Source organism: Rhinatrema bivittatum, chromosome 3, assembly GCF_901001135.1.
Source record: "Rhinatrema bivittatum chromosome 3, aRhiBiv1.1, whole genome shotgun sequence".
Taxonomy (NCBI): Eukaryota; Metazoa; Chordata; class Amphibia; order Gymnophiona; family Rhinatrematidae; genus Rhinatrema; species Rhinatrema bivittatum.
This window is the reverse complement of record NC_042617.1, coordinates 21,246,614-21,269,782: the sequence shown is the minus strand read 5'-3', so window position 1 is coordinate 21,269,782 and position 23,169 is coordinate 21,246,614.

The window sequence follows — 23,169 nt, the reverse complement described above, 5'->3', positions numbered from 1 at the left end:
TAAAAAAAAGTGTCAATTTAGTATCAATTTACGTTAGTGCGCACTAACATATATCACCGCGCACTGCCATGTACCGAGTGCGCACTAATAATCCGTTAGTGCGCAGTATGGTGAGGCGCCATGTACTGCGCACTACGTCCAGCGACTGCGCGCTAACGGATAGTCCATGCGCACTAACATCCGTTAGTGCGCAGTAATAAAAAAACCGACTTTAACCCGAAAATTCGTGGAATTTTGATTCTTTTTCCCAACTTCCCCAACAATGACGATTTAGACAATGTCGTTGGCATTGACTAAATCGTGAAAAACGATTGCACATCTCTAGTTCTCAGGCACTTTGGACACTTCTTTATCTCATATTCATTTTGCAGACTTATTCTTTTCCACACTATTGCACAGCTTCTGATTTTCTGTCTCTGGGCTGGCTATGACCTTGTATTTCAGTTACCAGTCAACATGGGGCAGTTTTTCTTAAAACAGCAATTAACAACTAACTTAAATCCTCAGAAGCACACACAAGAACCAACAGCCGCAGCAAGAGAAGAAGAAAAAAAAACCTGCAGAGTTGTTTTTCTTTTTCTGGGGCCGCTCACTCCCCCAGCTTTGCAGAACAGGCCGAGGGGGGTTATCCCCGCCTGTATAGTCAGGGGTCAAGTAGTGAGTAAGTATTGGATAAGCCGTCAGGTTTTTTTGTTTTCCCTGTTCTCCTATCCCTGGAAGTGTTCATTGGGCGGAGGCAGCTCAATAAGCTGGGAAAATGGAGCAGGTGAACCAGATCCTTGCTACCCGGACAACGGCAATACAAAACAACAGCAGATGCAAATTAATCAGCAGCAGACATTGCGAAGGCAGGTGATGCAGGAGCAGACGGTTCTAATGCAGATAGCCCAAGCAGTAGAAAGAGCAATAAGCACTCCGCCTTCAGTACTGCCCAAGCTCCTTAAGATGAACCCTGGAGAAGACCCAGATGGCTTCTTGAAAAACTTTGAAAGCACCGCGAGACTGGCAGGTTGGCCGGAGGACACAGGTGTGCTATTGCAAACCAATTCCTGCGTGAAGACTTCCTGTGGCCCAAGTGGTATTTGTGTTGTCGTGGCAGCAAGTGTTAGGTGTTAATTACACAGAAATATGGTTTACCAGCAATATAGACTCCAAAAAAAAAAAAAATGCATTTTTTATTTCTATCACACCATTTATCTCAACCAACTTTCTTTAAATGATGATAATAATGAAAAATCAGACGTAGAAATCTATTATATAATTCGTCTTTTTGTTTTACTCTTTCTGAGATATTACATAATCATGAACTGACTTCAGTCAAGAGAATCCATCACATTTCTGCTTTCAGAATCAGACCCTTTAGATAAGCATTTGCATTTATGTATTACCTTGGAACTATTCCTTTCTAACTAATAATAGTCTCTTTTGTGGAGGATTGATACTTTGTGTAAACTTTTATTTTCTTTAGCAATGAAGACGGTCTCTGAAGTATGGATGATGTCCTGGTAAGGATTCCTTTTTCTTTTCTGTACTCTTTCTCCTCCTTTCTCTTTCTTGAACAGTATTTGTTACTTCCTAACCCTGAGTTCAGGCCTGGCTTATGTTAAAGTCTTAGTTGTCTATGTGTACTTATCTACTTTTCTTCTTTCCTTTTGTCTTTCATCACTGGCCAGTTATTTCTTCTTTCTTTCTTCTTTCTCTGTCTTTTTTCTTCCTATTATCCTATTCTTTAATTAAAAAATGAAAAAAAAACCTCATCTCCCTGTACTGCTCCTGGATCTTCCGAAATCTATGTCTGCAATGTTCCCTACAATGTGTGTCTGCGATAGCTTGTTGGAACTGTATATTTTCTAAGACTGCTTCTTTATCCTCCTTCCATCATCAGAAAGCAAGCTGTTAGCCCATTGGTAAGGACTCTATGAAGTTTTGGAGAAAACAGGGCCTGTGGATTACAAAATAGCTCAACCAGATAAGCAAAAGAAAACTTAAATCTACCATATAAACCTCCTAAAGAAATGAGTAGCATAGGAGTGTGACATGGTACAGAAAGGAAAACTTGGTTCCAGAGGTGGGCCTGAAGTAGACTGAGCCCAAATTCCTTTCAGAGAACAGCTGTTCACTACACAGACAGCTGATTTAAAGCATCTGGTAGAGAAAAGCAAGGAGATCTCCTCAATCATGCCTGGTCATACCCAGGAGTTGTGGTATAGCAGTAACTCTATTGGATTCCTGAGGCCAGGCGCTGCGTCATTGAGACCGAAGTGAAGGAGATGCTCCAGCTCGGAGTAATAGAGGAGTCTAACAGTGACTGGCCCTCAACCATAAGTGGTTGAGGGCCAGTCACTGTTAGACTGGCCCTCAACCAGGTGCTGAAGCCAGATAGGTGCTGAAGCCAGATGGAAGCATAAGGTTCTGTATTGACTTTAAAAAGGTCAACAATGTTTTAAAACTTGACTCCTGTCTGATGCCATGAGTGGATGAACAGATTGAGCACTTGGGATCGACCTAGTTCATCAGTACCCTCGATCTTACCAAAGGTTATTGGCAGGTGCCTCTCACACTCTTGGTGAAAGGGATGACAGCATTCTCAATACCCATTGGGCTTTTCAAGTTTACCATACTTCCATTTGGCACCCCTGTAACGTTTCAATGAATGGTTGACCTCCTTTTCTGCCCACATCAAGGGTATGCGGCCACCTTCTTGGATGACAATCATGATTTATAGCTCTGATTGGAAGACACATCTTAGCCAACTCCAGGCCATGCTAACCAGTCTAAAGAAAGCAGGACTAATGCTAAAGCTAAGAAGTGCTTGCTGGGAGGGCAAGAGATCCAGTATCTTGGCTGCACCCGGGGAAAGGCAAGGTCCAACCATAGACCAAGAAGTACGAGGTGATCACTCAGGTGCCAGTCCCACAAACAAAAGTGAAAGTGACAGTGTTCTTAGGCCTTACAGGATACTACAGAAGGATTATTCCCAACTATTCCGAGAAGGCATAGTCCCTCACAAGGCTGTTGGTAAAGAAAGCAACAGAGAAGGTCTAATGGTGAGAGGAAGCAGAGAAGGCCTTCAGAGCCCTGAAGGAGGTGATATGCTCTGAACCTCTCCTGATAAGCCTGGACTTCTCCAAACCCTTCACAGTGCAAATCGATGCCTCAGAAGTCAGCTTATGAGCCATCTTAGTCCAGAAGGATGACCAAGAACATCCTGTGGCATACATTAGCCAGAAGCTGCTGCCATGCGAGAGGCATTAATCAACATTTGAGAAGGAGGCCTTGGCAGTTAAGTGGGTCTTAGAGGCCTTGCGCGGAGGTTCACGCTCATAATGGACCACCAACCACTCCTATGGATAAATAGGAACAAGGGGTTCAATGCGAGAGTGATTAGATGGTTCCTGGCCCTACAGCCCTTCACTTAAAAACCTGAATGGGGGGATGCCAATGTGGATTTCCTGTCAAGAGAGATGTCCCTGGAACAGGCAGATGCTCATCCTGGCACGGCTGAGCTAAGGGGGAGGGTATGTGAGGGAATATACCAGAAACTCCCTGAAACTACATTAAGAGATTGGTCACTGAGACCTAGCTAGATCTTCTTTAAGGATCATCCCCGCAAAGGATTTTGGGCCCAGTGAGGATCCCTTCAGCCTAAGATAAGTTCATAGGACCTAGATATGTTAGGGGAGGAGGCAGAGAGATACCATATGCTAAGACTTGTTATGTCTAAGGACTAAGTATTACCTGAAGCTAAGAGGAGCCATGTTGTTTGTTTGTGTTGACTTTTCAGAACTGTGTTACCTGAAGCTAAGCTGAGCAACCTTGCTTGTTTGGAGTTGCCTTTTTGCACTATAAATAAAAGAGCACCTAAGGAACTGCTGGAGTGTGCCTCCTTTCCTCTGGCTGTGTCCAAGCTGTTGCCACTTGAGTTACCACAAATAGCTATCAGAACTATTTTACACACACACACACACACACACACACACACACACAAGCTTTCTCTTTCACTGAAAGAAGAAAGAAGATGATGATGATATTTCTCTTTAAAACTCCAGCCAAAGTGACTAGACTGACTGAGGTTTGTGTGAGATAATTTTTTAATTATTTTATGAGCTAGCTAGCTAAAGATTGACACGTGTTATTCTCAGAAATTCTTTGTTTCTTGTAGTCTATCACTCCAAGGAACATATTTTGTGCATGTTCTTTTACACCTCCAAAGGGGATGAGTTTGGTGGACGGTATTAGAGATGTTCCAACAAGTATTGAGTGGCGTTGGGGCGAGACTCTCAGCAGTAGGGAGTCTAAACTCTAGGAATCCTGAGACAGGGGAATTTGCAGTTTTGGATTGTGGATCTGAGGCTTCCTGGAGGGAAGAGTAAGACTTGGATATGCTGAGGAAGCCTATGCTGCTTTTTGCACTCTTTTTAAGCACTTCATAGCAGATCACATTCAGGTACTGTAGGTATTAGCATCCCTCAGCCACCCGGGACCCCTTTTTCTTTCCTTTGGGAAGTCCATAGCAGACTGTTTGGTACTGGATAGAAGAGTTATTTGGTTGTTTCATCTTGGGCTGGGAGGAAGTACCGGGCCGTGGTGGGAATCAATCCATGCGTGCTGAGGTCGCATTTGAAATGGTGTCTCAAACAGCATAAAACGAGCGATTAACCAAATGCTTTTTTTCTGAACTCGCTAAAAGTGGTGAACACTGAATATTTATTGTCTTCTGGATTTTTCTGCCTTCACTGAACTTTGATTCTTTGTATTTTGAAATAAATTCTGTTTTGGTTTCGGAGCAAAGCTTGGGACCTTGCCTGCATGTTTTTCCTTTTAAGCATGTGACTCTCGCGCCATGCTGCTCCCCAGAGGAAGAAACCTGGTGCCAGGGCTGCAGGCAGGCTTTTACCACCCCTGCGGTCACCAAAGATGACCCTCGGTGAAGTCAGTAGGATTCCAAAAAAATTATTATAGACAGACTAGGATCAAATAACACAATATCCATAACCAACTAATGAGTTAAGGACTACTAAATGAATGTACATGGGCCACCTAAATAGAGAAAGAGTTAAAACCATATGTAATTACCCGCACATAAGCCTCCCCTCAGCACTATAGTTTCACTGACTTTTCTACCCTTCATGACTAACGTCTCTCAGGGTGAATGTGGAACTCTCAGAATCCAGCGCAATTTGTGCTATTTATTTATTTTATCTCTTTATTTAAAATCATTTCTTTCTCTTGGAATAACCATGTCTTTAAACTGCCTGAATGCCATTAGGTTGTCTGACAGCTGGATAGTCTGTGCAAGCTAATTCCAAATATTGGGAATTTTACAAGAGAAGGACTTTTCTTGGGCTCCTACCAGTTTAGCTCCCTTTAGTGCATAGAGCACCCTCTCATTTTCCAGGCAAAAAGGACTGCTGTGACCTGTAAGTCACCAACTTCCTTCTTAAATACTCTGGTCCTGCCCCTTGCAAGGTTGAAATGTTGTGGCCAAGATTTTAGACTGGTAAGTGATGCAGTTCAGATAAAATGGAAATATAATGCCTGGATTTGCATCCTGTCGGAAGAAGCACTGCCTCATTTTGCACTGTTTGAAGCTTTCTTAATAACTTTATTGGCAGGCCTAGATGTAAACTATTACAGTAATCCGGCAGTGTTATCATTATCACATAAACAGTAGTTGCAAAATGATTGTAATCGAACAGATGGCAAATTAACTGTAACGGATGTATATAAAAGAAACAATTCTTAACCAACAAGGTAATATGCTGCTCAAATGATTGTCCAGAGTCAATAAAAACTATCAAACTATGGACTGAATTTTTAATTACAGGGGTATACCATCTATAAATAAAGATGATTGTGGGAACTTATCATTATTCCTGACCCATAAAACATCTGTTTCTCAAGCATTCAGCTTCAATTTATTTTTACATAGTCTGCCAATTTTAATATTGGTCACACCAAATGTTTTTCTAGGACCAACTTTATCATGCATGAGAAGGCCTTATTGTGTGAAATAATATTTGTACATAACAACATGATAAATGACAGCAGATAAAGACAACGGTGGTCTATCCAGTCTGCCCAGCAAAGGGGTTCACATTATAGCTGCCGCTCCGTGCAGGTTATCCCCAGGCAGTTGTAGTGGTAGTCTTACCCTGATGATGCACACTGTAACCCTGTGTTAGAGGCTGTCAGTCTCCTGAATGCTGTAGGTTCTGTGCCTCTGAGCACCTGAGGGCCAGACTGCAATGAGCACACGCAGTGATGTCGGTGAGGGGTGCGCATCAAGACTGTTGATGATTAATAACTGCTGTACATTTCTGAGGGGGGGGGGGGGGGGGGGGAGAATAGAGTAAATGTCTCTCGCCAAGTCCTCATTTTATACCAAATCTCAGCAAGATGACAGCTAGTGTTAACAAAAGGGAAAAGAAAAATTCAGGGTGGCTACGTATTAGCCAGCACCCTTAGCTTCGGCGCTAGCAGAGACAGATTAAGACCAACTGATGCCCTAAGCACAGCCCATCAATGGTGTCCCCTCGGCCCTTCCACTGCTTAACTGACAAGACAATGAGACTCAATAAGTGTTGAAGGTGGAATGAGAGATTAAATATTCAACCATCCCCCAGGCCAAAACCCACAACTGTATTAAAAATAAACTTAAAAAAACATTATTTAACACTAAATAGCAGTAAACAATGTAAGCAAATTATTTACTTATAACTAGGGGGCATCAGAAAAAAATGCAAATTTTCAACACTCTGTGGTGTCCCTCTTCCCTTGGTGCCCTATGCTCGTGTTTATTTTGCTTAATAGTTAATCTAGGGTCAGACATTAGGGCTAATGATGGTGTCAGCGATGGTGAAGACAACATTCCTGATATAGTAACAGGCAGGGCTATGCATTCCTGATATAGTAAAAGCCTATGGTGACTCTGTTCATGGATCCACTGTGGCAGGAGACAGTCCACAAAAACTAATGACACAATATTTTAGTGTGCATAATTGATTTAGCGTAAAATACAGCATGAGTACTCACTGACAGCGAAGAAGATCTTCCTTACACTAGTCCTTGATGTTTAGCAATTCATTGTCCATCAAATGTGACATAGACATAATTTAATAAGAAATTAAGCAATTCTTCCCCCAAATATATAGCTTTGTTAGGTTTAATTTTTGCCTAGTGCCTCCTCTCCTCCCCACCATCTCCCCTGTTGGTCTTTTGAATCATGCCATCCTGCACATATTCTTAATCTGCCAGCAATTCACTTCACTGTGACAGAGTGGAGGCTCCATCAATCTCTGAAGGTCATAGAAATGAAATTATAGGCGATGCAAAATCAGCCTGGAGAACAGAAGCCCCCAGAGCAAAGTTAAAATGGAGGATGAAAGGGACTACAACTACCAGCAGTCCTAGAGAAAGTGAGCGTGAAAGGAGTCCTGTGGGGGTGGAGCTTCTACATTAATGGTGGGGGTGGAAGGGAAATAAAACCAAAAGGTTACTAAGAGCCAAGAGAAACAGATAAAAGTGCGAAACTTGCTGGGCAGACTGGATGGGCCGTTTGGTCTTAAGAACATAAGAACATAAAAACATAAGAAAATGCCATACTAGGTCAGACCAAGGGTCCATCAAGCCCAGCATCCTGTTTCCAACAGAGGCCAATCCAGGCCATAAGAACCTGGCAAGTACCCAAAAACTAAGTCTATTTCATGTTACTGTTGCTAATAATACCAGTGGCTATTCTCTAAGTGAACTTAATAGCAGGTAATGGACTTCTCCTCCAAGAACTTATCCAATCCTTTTTTAAACACAGCTACACTAACTGCACTAACCACATCCTCTGGCAACAAATTCCAGAGTTTAATTGTGCATTGAGTAAAAAAGAACTTTCTCCGATTAGTTTTAAATGTGCCCCATGCTAACTTCATGGAGTGCCCCCTAGTCTTTCTACTATCCAAAAGAGTAAATAACCGATTCACATCTACCCGTTCTAGACCTCTCATGATTTTAAAACACCTCTATCATATCCTCCCTCAGTCGTCTCTTCTCCAAGCTGAAAAGTCCTAACCTCTTTAGTCTTTCCTCATAGGGAGTTGTTCCATTCCCCTTATCATTTTGGTAGCCCTTCTCTGTACCTTCTCCATCGCAATTATATCTTTTTTGAGATGTGGCGACCAGAATTGTACACAGTATTCAAGGTGCGGTCTCACCATGGAGCGATACAGAGGCATTATGACATTTTCCGTTTTATTCACCATTCCCTTTCTAATAATTCCCAACATTCTGTTTGCTTTTTTGACTGCCGCAGCACACTGAACCGACAATTTCAATGTGTTATCCACTGTGACACCTAGATCTCTTTCTTGGGTTGTAGCACCTAATATGAAACCCAACATTGTGTAATTATAGCATGGGTTATTTTTCCCTATATGCATCACCTTGCACTTATCCACATTACATTTCATCTGCCATTTGGATGCCCAATTTTCCAGTCTCACAAGGTCTTCCTGCAATTTATCACAATCTGCTTGTGATTTAACTGCTCTGAACAATTTTGTGTCATCTGCAAATTTGATTATCTCACTCGTCATATTTCTTTCCAGATCATTTATAAATATATTGAACAGTAAGGATCCCAATACAGATCCCTGAGGCACTCCACTGTCCACTCCCTTCCACTGAGAAAATTGTCCATTTAATCCTACTCTCTGTTTCCTGTCTTTTAGCCAGTTTGCAATCCATGAAAGGACATCGCCACCTATCCCATGACTTTTTACTTTTCCTAGAAGCCTCTCATGAGGAACTTTGTCTCTCATGAGGAACTGCTGTCATTTCTATGTTTCTATGTTTGGAAAGGAGGAGGTTTCTATGTTTGGAAAGGAGGAGGTTTCTATGTTTGGAAAGGAGGAGGTTCCAGCCTCACCAACACAGGCGAGGGTATTTAAAAGAATGCTTCTTTCACTCGGTGGGGCTGATTAAAAAATCCAGTAATACAGCAAAGGAAATGAGAGAGTTATGTTTCTGTACTTATTTTGTTTGCAAAGACTGATTAACCTGCTGCGGTTGGACTGTGGATTTAAAAATTACAGTTTCTTTATTTGGAGTATTTTTATTCCGCTTATAACAATAATGCATACTAAGCGGATTACAATAAAAATAAAATCTTAATAATTAAAACTGAAACACAATCAAATAAAAGTTTCAAATATACATTCATGTCAAAATGATAAAAAAAGAACATCTTCCCCGCCATAAACAGCATTATCATTCAAAGGCCTGTAACAAGAAATGTGCTTTAAGTTGTTTCCTGAAAATGCTAATGTAGTTGATTGACCAAAGAGATACAGGCAGAGAATGCCATTGTCTGGGCCCTATCACTGAAAAGGATTTAGCTCGAGTTACCTGCAAACCTGCTGCCTTTGCTGTAGGAATTACTAATAGATTTCTTATCGGCCGATCGCAATGGACCACGAGGCATATAAGATTTCAGGAGGTCAGCCCAATAGGAGGGGCCTTCCAATTTCAAAACCTTATATAGCAAAAGTAGGACCTTAAACTGAGTCCGATATTTAACAGGAAGCCAGTGAAGTTTCTGTAATAGGGGGGAACCATGCCGACAGCGTTACCCCCACCCCGATCATGAATCTGGCTGCAGAATTTTGTAATACTTGTACCGCCTTTAAAGAGACAGCAGGAAGTCCAACCAAAAGGGAAATATGGTAATCTACTGTAGACAGCAGGAAAGCTTGGACTGTGGTCCGAAATTCATTAATATCCAGAATATACTTTAAATGCCTTAACAATCAATGTTTAAAAACACCAGATTTTAAGTCATAAACACAGTATGTTCCTTAAAAGTCAATCTGCTATCAAAAAATACACCCAAATTAGGAAGTCTCCTTGAGTTGAACTGTTGTTCCCAGAATAGGGAGCAAACTTATATTGGGACCGATGAAAATAAAAAAAAAAGCATTGAAAGCGGGTGTTGACTGTTCAGCGCTCGCTTTCCTAACACGCCCCCAGGCACTTCTCCTGGGGGCGCTAGGCTATATTCTAATTAGGGGTTGTGCTGTCAAGGAGGCGCTAGGGTCCATTGCAAGCTCCTAGCACCTCCTTGACAACTGGCGCCCATGAGTGGTCGGCTGTCTGCGGCTGTCTGTCGGTTTAGAAAACAGATGCTGAATTTATTGGCATCCATTCCGGAAATGGACGCTGGTTAACTGAGCATCCGTTTCCCGAACCTGACCGCCGGCACTTAAAAACACAAATTTTTTTTCTTTCCTTCCTTCATTTTAATATCACCATGATGTTACATCGGAGGATGTACAGAAAAGCAGTATTTTCTGCTTTTCTGTACAACCTTTTGGGGTGCTCAGAAAATAACGCCTGCTCTGGGCAGGCGTTAATTTCTGAGTGCACAAATGTGTGTACTGGACGCACATGTTTTTGGGGTTTTTTTTGCACTGAAAGTGAATAACTAATAGCCTCATTCACATGCATTTGCATGTGATGAGCACTATTAGGGCCAGATCTTAAAATCTGCGTGCGGGCATAGATTTGTTCGTGCAACCCGACGCAAACAAGTCTACATCCGATTTTATAACATGCGTGCGCTGCCGCGTGCATGTTATAAAATCCCGGCTCGGTGCACACCTGTGCATCTTGTACGTACCAAGCCTGAGGGGAGCCCCAATGGCTTTCCCCATTCCCTCCAAGGCCGCTCCGATTTTGGAGTGGCCTTGGAGGGAACTTTTTTTCCAGCCCCCTCACCTTCCCCTATCTAACCCACCCCCATCCCTAACTAAATCCCCCCCCCCCCTACCTTTGCTCTGAAATTACGCCTGCCCGAGGCAGGCATAACTTGCGTGCGCCGGCCGGCTGCCAGCGCGCCATGCCCCAGCACAGGCTGCTGTGCCGGACCACTCGACCCCCGCCACCGGACTTCCGCCATGACCCCAACCACGACCCCGGACTGCCCCTTTTTCAAAGCCCCGGGACATACGTGCATCCTGGGGCTTGCGTGTGCCGCCAAACCTATGCAAAATAGGCTCAGCGGCGCACAGGGGTAGGTTTTCGGGGGTTACGCGCGTATCTTATGCGCGTAACCCTTTGAAAATCTACCCCTTAGTTTTGCCATACATTGGGTGTGCGTTGTGGAGGTGCTAATCTCCTTATAGCGTAAGGGGCTGTGGACTCACCTACACAACGCGCATCCATCCGCGGGTTAAACAGCGCAGACTGTATTGCATCAGCCCCATTGTGTTTAACCAACCAGTCAGGGTCAGGTGAGGAACAAATTGCTTCTGTCTTGTGCACACTCAAAATAAGATGGTTTGTTTAGCTTGTTGCTCTGCAACTGTGAATCCCGAAGCCGTAAAGACCTGTTTATCTTGTTGCATCTGAACTGTGAATTTTGGCAACAATCCATTTTAACCGGCTGCGTTTGAGCTGTGGATTTAAAAGCCGCCAAAAGCTTATTTACCTTGCTGCATTTAAGCTGTGGATTTGAAAGCTGCAAAGGCTCATCCAGCCCACTGCATTTTGGCTGTGAATGTAAAAGCTGCAGAAACTCATGAGCGCTGGGCTGCTGTGATTCGCTATCGATAACCTGCTGGACTTTCCTATGGTGCTTTCTTTTGCAGGCTTTGAAGCCTGCAAGGGGACGGGGTGTGCTAGGATTCTGAGCTGAGAACTCAAAATACCGCAACGCGCCGATGAGAGGGAGACATTGTAATTTTTTTTTTTTTTAGGATGCTGCGCATTGAAAGTGGATATTGAAGCTTGGTCTGAGACAGAGACTGACACATTGATTTTCCTCTGTCTGACCTGCAACGCAGACGTCATATGTGGGGGCGACGAGAATCATTGGGCACTGGACAAGGAAAGCCATCAGAATCAGGCTGCAAAGACACGAGACGAGACAATCACGTGATGTGGTTCACTGCCGGTGTGCTTGAACTTCCAAAGCAGGTCATCGTGCTAAAATTGTAATTCTAACCACTCTTAGAGAAAATGTTTAATATTATCCAGGTAATAAGTAGCAGTAAGAGTTGGTAAAGTCTGGGGCCGCTCATTGCTGGCATGGCTAGATGATTTACCTGCCTGCCTGCCTGGGGCTTACAGGCTCCCAAAGCTGTCCAGGAGAAACACTGTCTCTTTGCAACAGCACCTGCTTCTCACAGAGCACTCATGCTAGCAAAGCTTACAGGCTCCGCTGGCTGAAAAAGCAGAATAGTTGACAGGGACATGACAATCCCATCCCAGGCATGCTCGCCAGATTGTGCGCTTCCTCTTATTCCCCGGTCAGGCTACACTGAGTGCATGAATGTATGAAAGAAAATACCAGCGACTGTATACAACAAGGAACCTAATATCGGATGAGTTCTGAGTGCTCTTACCTTGGGGCCGATGCAATACGGAGCGCTGAGCCGAGCGCACTGTCAACGTGCAGTTGGACGCGGGTAAAATAGGCGCTAATCAATCCCCTAATGCAATAAGGGAATTGGCGCCTATTTAACGCGCGTCTAACGCGGAGTGAATGCAATAGCGCTCTTCACATGCAAATGCACGGGAATGAGGCTATTAGGCATTCACCCCCGATGCAAAAAGAAAAATGTGAGTCTCCGACGCACATTTAACTGTCATCTATTAACGCCTGCCTGGAACAGGCGTTAATAGATATGTGCATCGAAAAGAATAAAAAGAAAAGAAAGAAAAGAAAAGAAAAATTTGACGATCGGGCTCACCACACAAAAACCGATGCCAAATTTAACGGCGTCGGTTTTCGTTACCGGCGGACAGCCACAAAAACCAACGCAGATAAACCCGGCATTGGTTTTCATGACTAGGTCGCTGAAAACCAACACCAAGTTTATCAGTGTCGGTTTTCATGGCTGTCCGTCACTAAGGAAAGCCGACGCCGATTAAAAACCAATGGCGAACCAAATCCCCCTACCAACCCCAACAAAAAAAAAATCTCTCAGGTCTAATGCATAACCATGGAGCAGCCGATTCCAGGGCGAGGAGCGGAACTTTCCCTGCCGAACCGCCCACAGCCCCACACACACTTCACCTCAGCAGCGGCCCGCACCTATCGGACCCGTCCCGGCAAGCTCCCACCACGAGAGGTCCACGATACCGTGCCGCTGCCACTCTTCCCTTCCGCTTTCCGTTTTATTTTAAAGACGTACTTGTGTGAGGGGGGCGGGGAGGCGGGAGATCAGAAGTCACACGTCAGCTCTTCCCGGGCAACGTCTGCTGTGGCCCTCCCCGCCAGGCACCGTCCGGCCCGATCCCTCCAGCATCGGTTTCCATTACTGCCGTACGTCAGTCACGAAAACCGACACCTATAAACTCAGCGTTGGTTTTCAGCGAACTCACAAAAACCGACGCCGGGTTTATCGGCGGTTTTCGTGACTGTCGTACGGCAGTAAGGCGTCACAAAAACTGTTGCTGATGATTGATCTCTCAGCAACATTCAACACCGTTGACCACAATATCTTGGTACACAGATTAATTGAGATTGGAGTATGTAATAAACCTCTAGAATGGTTAACATCATTCTTACATAAGAGAACATACCAAGTTAAATTTAACAATGTCCTATCAGACATTATTAATCTGGATACTGGCATACAACAAGGCTCCGCATTGTCAGCGACCTTATTTAATATCTATTTGCTTCCCCTGGCCATCTTTTATCAGGACTCGGGCTAAAGTATTTTCTGTATGCCGACAAAATACAGATTCTAATACCAATAACAGACACCATAGAAAAAGCCTTTCAACTAATATCATTGTACCTAAATGTAATTAAACAACTTCTCAACCAACTGAAACTTTGCACTAATATTGCAAAGACCGAAATAATAGTATTAGAAAGGAAAATATCAGAAAATATTAGTAACCTGTCAGTTAACTATGAAAATTCTCAAATTAAGATGGCATCTTCAATTAGAGACCTAGGGATCTACTTAGATCAAGAATTACATTTTAAAAATCACATTGCCAATAAAATGAAAGAAGGATATTATAAACTGCTAATATTGAGGAGATTAAAGCCCCTATTTAAACCAAAAGATTTCAGAACAGTACTTCAGGCTTTAATCTTTCAATCCATAGACTATTGTAATGCTTTACTACTTGGATTACCTCATACAACACTTCAACCTTTACAAATCATGCAAAATTGAGTTGCAAGGTTATTAACAGGTACCAATAGAAAGGAACACATCACGCCAATACTTAAGAAACTCCATTGGTTACCAATTGAACAGCGAATACAATTTAAAACCTTATGCATTCTTCATAAAGTAGTTCATGGTGAAAAAGTGGAATGGCTGAACGCACCAATACGGGTACACACACCCCAAAGAAACTTAAGATCTGCCAACAAAGGCTTACTATCTATTCCTTTGATAGTTTCAGCAAAGATAACTTCAGTGAGAGAAAGAGCTTTATCACTCGCTGCTCCAAAAATTTGGAATAATTTACCAGTCGAAATTCGACTGGAAACAAATAGAATAACATTCAGAAAAAAAACATGGTTTTTCCAACAGGTATTTAATGATGGTAACAGCAATGGTGAAATAAAAAAAACGGGCGCGGGCGAGCGGGGAGGCCTATTTACATCTTGGGCCCCCGCAGTAACTTAATTTCCATCATCAAAATCAAAAACAAAAGAAAAGGAACCGAGAGGAAAAGAAAACATCGGGAGGTGAGATGACATCGCGAGAGAGAGAGAGATCACGCCCCCTCCCACGACGTCACTGAGAGCTTCGTCGGCGGTTGAAAAGCGCCTCGCCACCAGGCGCCGCGCGACAAAGGGGTTCTCTCCTTTGTGCACCCCTTGATGCCTCATTTAATATTCTTTGTTTGTACATTTTCTGTTATATAACCCTTTTCCCAAGTTATGTACCCTTTTAGCTTGTTAACAAGTTTAATTTTAATTGTTCATTGTATCAGACTATGGAATTATTCTCCAGCTGTTTTTGTTTTATGTAAACCAGTATGATTTACATTTAATGTAAGAATGTCGGTATATAAAAATTAAAAATAAATAAATAAATACTGATAAATGCGAAGAGAAGATGAGTCAGACATAGGTTTGAACGATTTTGTCTGTTTGTTTTTGTATGTTAGGCCATTTTTTATAAATTGTAATGAAGGTTTTTAATTTTTAGCATTGTTTGGTATATTGTCTATAATTGAGACTCTGTTATAAGTGTTTTATGGAACTATGTAAACCGATATGACGGTCCCTACCAAATACCGGTATAGAAATTTTAATAAATAAAATAAATAAAAATGGGTTCCAAATTCCCCAAACTTCTCTGTAATCCAAATCTTCAACAGCTGATTCTGTTCCTTCTTTATCCTTCATCCTTGCTGTTGCAGATGCTCAGGCAAAAAGATCTCTGTGACCCCCAATCCTCGGGGATATGGGGGGAGAGGGGAGAGGCAGGGCCGGTGCAAGGGGATTAGGCACCCTAGGCACCTTCTGCCTTGTGCCGCCTCCCCACCCCAGGTCGCAGCCCTGACTCCTACCTCTCGCGAGCGGCAGCAGCAAAGAGGAGCGGAGATTTGGAGATTTGAATCCCCACTTCTCCTTGCCGCCGCCACCGCTCGTGGCCCCGCATGGCTCACACCCCCTAATGGTCGGCAACTTAGCTCGCCTAGTGCTTCCGCCGGCCCTGGGGAGAGGGCATAACCCTTCCCTTCAGACAACGTCCAATACAAAATCTCCAAAAAGTCAAACCACTTCTCAAAAAACAGCTCTCCAAACTTCTTGCTCCTCTCTCTCTGACTCCAGCTCTATTTAAGATCGAGGGGTGATCTCTAGCTGCGCTCCGGACCCTCTCTTCAGCTCCTACCCCTCTAACCCACTGTGCATGCTCCTAGGATCTATAAACCCCATAAGCTGCCACTCCCCCAAAAAGGTGGGGTTAAAGCAATGGGAGGAGTTCTAAAAACCATCAACTCCTCCTACCACCCCCAGCCCAGAATAAATACCTTGGGGAAAAATATTAGTGACGAGCAAGACCCCCATCACAAAGGTATGTGTCAACTCTAATCGAAAAGAAATACTAATATTGCCCTCTGCCCTTCTCCCCTTTGAAGACTATCAGTTTGTAAATACTGACATTAGTCACAAAGTCACCCACCGCAGGTATGCTACAACCAGAAAGTGTACTGGGATCACGTGTGGATGACAACCAGAAACTCATGGTCATTATTAATGGGAGAGAGATTCTAATATCAGAGTTGATCCAGTTCAGAGGAGTCAGTGGAAATTTCTCATATCTGTGAAGGGGTTGCAACGATGCAGAGCCAAATAACATCTCTGCCAGTGACTTGACAGTCTCCGTTCTCTGCAGAGGCTGCAGATTGTTACCTTCTGCCTGTCCAGAGACATTTGGGCTCCTCAGTTAATCAGACCATTTTGAATCTTCTTGCACAGCGAGCTCTTGTTTTTTTCAGCAGACGTTCAGTGTATTAGTGCACTGGCTTTGCACAGTCGACATGGAAAGATGGAGGAATGGGGGCTTAGAAAGGGTGAGGGGGGGGGGGCAGCAGCCTGCCGATTCAAATGGCCTTGACCACAAACTGATCTGAACCCCAGACAAAATCTGTGCATCATCCCTAATGGTGGGAGGAGGACATGCACTCAAATCCCAGGCCTTCTCCCTGAATCATAGTTTGATGCTCTGACTAATGATCCACTTCTCCTTCCTGCTCAAAGTCATCGCTTGGTTTCCATGGGTCCATTTTAAGTAGCCCACAGTGCAGGAAAGCTGTGCAGGTGCTTTTAGAGCATGTATGTAGTATGCAGTTTTCCTCCCCAGTCTCCATGTATCCTTGGCAGTGATGCCTAAAACCAGCAGTGCCTGGCCCTGGGGTGCTGTTTAACTCCTGCAGGAAAGCATTTGAGGGGTGAGAAGGAGGATCAAGGGGCATTTCAAATCTATTTTTCCATATCACTAGGGAAGTGAAGTCCCTGCATTTGTAATTTAGCAAAAAACACATTTCAACAACTGACGACATTTTAGAATGGAAGAGGAAGACAAGGTAAAGGCTTCTGCAGGACGTTTGCTGTGGTCCTATGAATGGAAGTTATCATTCTCGAAGGTTAAGTCCCGTTAACACTTTTGTTGGCCTGCTTAGGATCCGAGTTCCAGGATTCCAAATTTTACCTCCTATATGCTCGGCTTCAATCCTCTGAATCTGGTTGGTATTGTGGGAGACAAAATCTGGGTGTACTCCTCAGATGTATGCAAAACCGCAGTATGAATTGTTAAAAGGTACTGTGTTTCTAACCTTTGACTGCTTTGACCCTAAGCACAAGTCTGGAAAGATTTGCACCTGCACCATGGCACAAACATTGGGACCGGTGTCTGAGCCGTGAAAAATTCCAGTTTATCCGAGATGATTCGTGGCCCATCCCGCTCTGATTGGGTTCTGGATATAAACTGACACGGTGTGCCCAGTCCTGGTTCTAAAATCAGTTAAGCCCACATCACCCCTGCAGGCTTTGGATACAGATGCTCTGACCTGTGTGGCAGCTCTAGATGGGGCTGTCCGGTGAGTTTTCAGGAATGGCGTGACATATTAGCCGCCCTACTAATGGATCTGAGGTCGTGGGCCTGCTTGCAGAAAACTGGGCGTTGACCCACAGCCTATCGCAGTCTGCCTCTCAAGGTCAAACATTCAATTACCAACCGGTTTGTGAGAGCAAGCTAGCCGGGGTGGAGAGAGATCTGAGGCATGATGCAGCTCATTCAGGGTTCTGCCCCCTAACACCCCTGGGAAGGACACTACTACAAGAGAGTCTCTGTCCTAGAGGCTGGGATGTAATCCTTGCAAAAGTGCTTGAACTGCAGTTGCCAGTGCCTGCCGGGGAATAGATGTCACTTATCCTGTAATTGAATCTGCTGCTGGACCTCGGCTGCATCTCCTCAGTACTGCGTGAGCGGCCCTACCTCCCTTGCCACGGTGCTCTATATTACACTAATACATCATGAGGCCGACAGTTAGCACACAAACGGGGGGTGTCTGATCAGACACATGCCCGCCTGGGAGAGATTGCATCCCAATAAGGTAAATTATTTTTAATCGGAAGGTAGAAGGGAACGTAAGTGCTACCAGGCTGCAACGTGGGGTGCTACTGAAACGGGAAGAATGAGCACAGCTAAGGATTCGCTCTCTGCAGGCAATGCGCTCATGTCCGGAATGCATTTCGCCAGCTGTTTATGCAGCTGGACGAGAAGGTTGCATGTTTTATTTATAGTTTGGTTTTTTTTTTTTACATTTAGAATCCCAGAAAATATATGCAAACAAGATAGTAGGCAGAAAGAAGCACAGTTAAAGATGAATTGAAATGTGTACCTAGTGGGAATGTTCCTTGTCTAAGATGAAAAGAAAGATAGGAGACATGCACATCACATTTTTTTAAAGCAAGGATGGGCAGCCCTGGTCCTCGAGGGATGCAAACAGGCTCTGCTTTTGCAAGATCCCAAATTAACCTGACTCTCAGCCGAGCGCGCACTGTATAACCCGCAGTCGGATGCGGGTTAAATAGGCACTAATCCACCCCCTATTGCAATAGGGGGATTAGCGCCTATTTAACGCATGTCCAACGCTGAGTGAATGCGATAGCACTCATCACATGCAAATGCATGTGAATGAGGCTATTACTCATTCACTCATAAGAACATCAGAAATTGCCATGCTGGGTCAGACCAAGGGTCCATCAAGCCCAGCATCCTGTTTCCAACAGAGGCCAAACCAGGCCACAAGAACCTGGCAATTACCCAAACACTAAGAAGATCCCATGCTACTGATGCAATTAATAGCAGTGGCTATTCCCTAAGTAAACTTGATTTTTAAAAAAAGGGTGCGTCTCAGACCCACAATTAGCTCTCAGGTTTTAACGCCTGTCTGGAGCAGGTATTAATAGCTGAGCGCATGTAAAAGAAGTGCAGAAAAGCAGAAAAAAAACTTCTTTTCTGTACTTCTTAAGAAAAAAAATACCTCGGCAGACGGCCGGTTATGAAAACCGACGCCGAGTTTACCGGCGTTGGTTTTCGTAACCGGCAGCCTCCATGGGTTCGTGTTAGCAAGGAAGCACTAGGGGCGCACAAGCGACCCTAGCGCCTCCTTGCTAGCGCACCCCCCTGATATCCACATGACTTTGCAGCGCCCGCTTTCCGTGCTTTTTTTTTTTTGCATCGGCCCCCATGTGTACAAGCAGGGACTGCTGGATATTCACCGGGGATGTTCTGAAAAGCATATCCTCACGGCCCTCGGGGACCATGGTCATGCACCTCCGGTGTGTGAGCTGGAGATGGTCTCTGCTGTTCCACCTCTGCCAGGTTAATTCATTTGAGCTCCATTTTCAAGGCTGAGGATTGCATGCAAACACTGCATACTCTTTGGGGCCAATTTTCAAAGATCCACTGAGTGGATATTGTAAGTGGGTGCTCTTACAAATAGCTCGTGCCATCTCTTGCACTCTACAAATATGTCCTTTGCAAAAGGGGCACACACAGAATCAGTAAGGGATCCTAGGGGTCCTTACATTTAGGTATCGACACCAAAAGTGGCAGGAACATCACAAGCCACTGATAAGAGAGTTTCAAAGCAGCACCAAGCCTGGCATGAGCACTCCAAGACTCAGTGAGAGGGGGCAAGCAGCACAAACAGAGGCGTAAACACCCCAAGGCCCCATAAGACCCATAAGAGGTGAAAATAACATCAAACGTGGCAGGAACACCCCAAGGCTTAGAGTGAGGGGGTAAGGCGGCAAGCACAGTGGTATCAAAACCCCAGGGCATTATGAGAGGGGCAAAGGGCATAAAATAATAGCAACATAAACAGCCCAGGGCACCAAAATCAAAGCAAAGCAGCATAAATAGTAGCATGGATATCCGAGCTCTCAAAGGCACCATGAGAGGGCCAGGAGCGGGCCGGGCTGTAACAGTGGCAAAATGAAACGGCAAAGTGTTAAAACAGGAGAGAGCTTAGGTAGGAAAAGAAGAGTTTTATTTTTAATTCTTTTTTTTTTGTGTTTGTTTTGGGGGCCAATGCACCCCTGTATTTCCAAGAGAATGACATGGTGGGAGGACCAGGCCGGGCCACAGAAGCGGCGCAAAAAAACCCCCCAGCAAGGCACTGAACTGGAAGAGGGGCAAGGAATGAGGACCGGCTGGGGCAGCAGCAGAAGCAAAGGATCTAGGATCCCAAGCCATCCAAGGAGGGGCAAGGGAGGAAACAATTTTTCTTTTTTAATATTTTTGTTTTGGGGGCAGCACGCACACATGGACGCCCGATTTCATAACATGTGGGCGCAGGCGCGCGCATGTCCAGAGGCGACAGATGTTCTCCCTTTCTTTCCATTAGAGAGTTCTTCGAGATCATTGGCTTCACAATTCAGTAGAGAAATCATTATTTTATGTCAACTTCAGAAAAACTACCCAGAGTAAATCCAACTAATTCTCCTTCAAACTGCTCCTCTTTTCGTGCGTCCCAAGGTTTCCCATCCACGCGCGCAGTTCCACTCTCGCCGGTGCGGCGGATTCTGGGTCTCCTGCGGAATTGCCATGGGGGCTCTACGGCTTCCCAGGAGCTAAAGGAAGCTGCCGAGGGAGATCTGCCACCCACCCCCCCCTCGCTCCGCCACGAGCTCAGCACCGCTGCAAGTCACAGCTCTGGAGTTCTTCCCATGGAGAATGCTCACGAGCACACACACACATAGACACACATAGACACACACACACACACACACACACACACAATCACACACACATATACACACACACAGGGGTCCCCCCACAGTATTCCTCGTTCTTCCCAAAGCCCTTTCGGGAGCTTCATCCCAGGGGCATCAGAAATGTGCTGCCTGCGCCCGGCTGTTTGTCCACCCCAGAGGTGGCTGCTGGGAATTCTCTTTTGCTGGCAGGTGCTTTAAAAATACAAATAATTTTAAACATTAAGGACTCCCTGTAACATTCCCATCCCCCATCCCCATCCTCTGTTTTGGGTTTTAAATGGAAGAAACACACTTTGAAGTAATTATTTAAAGCATTTGAAACTTTTACAGGGAGCGTGCTTCTAGCATGGGAAACTACTGCACAGAAATAATCAGGGGATGATTCACCCAAACTAGGGACTTAAGAGAAAGTTAAAGGCCAATGTCATTTGTCAGTTTTGGTGTACAAAAATAATCCCATCGGGGGCAATTTTGAGACTGGCTGACGGGCTTGCAGGCTCACAGAGACCTTATCCCCAAGGGCCCGCAAGCCCACTCAGCACCTTGCTGTATTGCTCTGCCGCTGTTACTACCCTGCCTGCTCCTGGCCATCTCATGGTGGCTTTCTCGGTGCCGTTGGGTATTATTTTCACTCTTGGTGCTACTTTGCTACTATTTTGGTGTTCTTATCATGTGGGTGCTGCTTTGCCCTCTGGTGGTACCTTGGAGCGTGTCTTACCAGTGTTGGTGCCATTTTCCCCTTTCAAAATGCCTTGGAGTATTCATGTAACTGTGTTAGGACGGTCGCTGCCCAACGTCTCCACTCTGCCCTCCCTACCTCTTTGGCGACTCCTCCCGCGGTTGATGGATGTCTGGCTGCCACGGCGTCTGTCTGCCGTCCTCTCCGGCGTCCCCGGTCCGGCTTGGGCACTGCATCCCGCCATGTTGTTCAGCTGCCATAGGGCGCTACAGTTCCTGTCTGGTTCCAGAACCCGAGCCCAGTTACAGTATCTCTACTGTTCTAGTCTGGTTCCAGTTACCTGTCCTGATCCACAACCCACCTAAGTCCCAGTGGCCGGGCCCCTTCGGGCTCCTCCCGGGGGGGCTTCGGCTTCCAAGGGTGAAGCCACCTAAGTCCCAGCAGTTGGGCTCCTACGGGCTCCTCCTGGGGGAGCACCAGCTTCCAGGGTGAAGAGCATCTACGTCCTGACTGAACATCTGCCTCCCGGCCTGCTATTCATTAGAGACATTGACCACCTTTCCCAGTCTCCAGCAGGTCGGCCCAAGGGTCCACTAAACAGAGACTCCCACAACATCCACTACCCTCTCTGTAAAGAAATATTTCTTAAGATTACTCCTGAGTCTATCCCCTTTCACCCTCATCTCATGAACCCTTGTTCTAGTCTACTTTCCATTGAAAAAGGTTCACCTCCTGTGCAAGGAAACCTTTGAGATATTTCAATGTCTCTATCATATCTCCCCTATCTTTCCTTTCCTCCAGGGTGAACATGTTTAGATCTTTAAGTCTATCACCATATGCTTTGGTATGACGACCTCTGACCATGTTAGTAGCCTCTCTCTGGACTGACTCCATCCTGTTTATATCCTTTAGAAGGTGAGGTCTCCAGCATTGTACACAGTATTGCAAGTGAGGTCTCACCAGGGACCTGTACAGGGACAATATCACCTCCCTTTTTCTGCTGACCATTCCTCTCCCTGTGCAGCCAAGCATCTTTCTGGCTTTTACCATCGCTTTATCCACCTGTTTGGCCACCTTAAGTTCATCAGATACAATCACCCCCAGATCCTGCTCTTCCTTTGTGCTTAGAAGAATTTTACTTCCAATACTGTACCTCTACCTTGGGTTGTTGCATCCTAAATGCATTACTCTGCATTTTTTAACATTAAATGTTAGCTACCAGACCTTAAGACTATTCCTCAAGCTTTGCTAGATCCCTCCTCATGTTTTCCATACCTTCCTGGCTGCCCACTCTGTTACAGATTTTGGTATCGTTGGCCAAAGGACAAACCTTTCCCGACAACTCTTCCGTTAAGTCGCTCACAATAATGTTGAAAAGAACCGGTCCAAGAACCGAACACTGAGGCACAGCACTAGTAACAACCCCCTCCTCAGAGAAAACTCTATTTACCACTACCCTTAAAAGTAGTTTGGGAAAACAAGAACAATTCCCTCTCAGTATAAGAAAGAGAGAGAGAGAGAGAGAAATAATTTATTAGTGAAGCAGAAATATAGGTCATTTAAAAAATCAACTTCTTTTTAGAGGCGTGACTGGTGGAAGGCCTAAAAGCTGGCATCAGTAACAGTGAATTCAGTGCAACGGAGTCATAACGCCATTCTGTATCTATGGGAAAAATGTTTAGTCAATAGGGCCCTTGGTATTTAAAGTCTTTTTAAAAGAAAATAG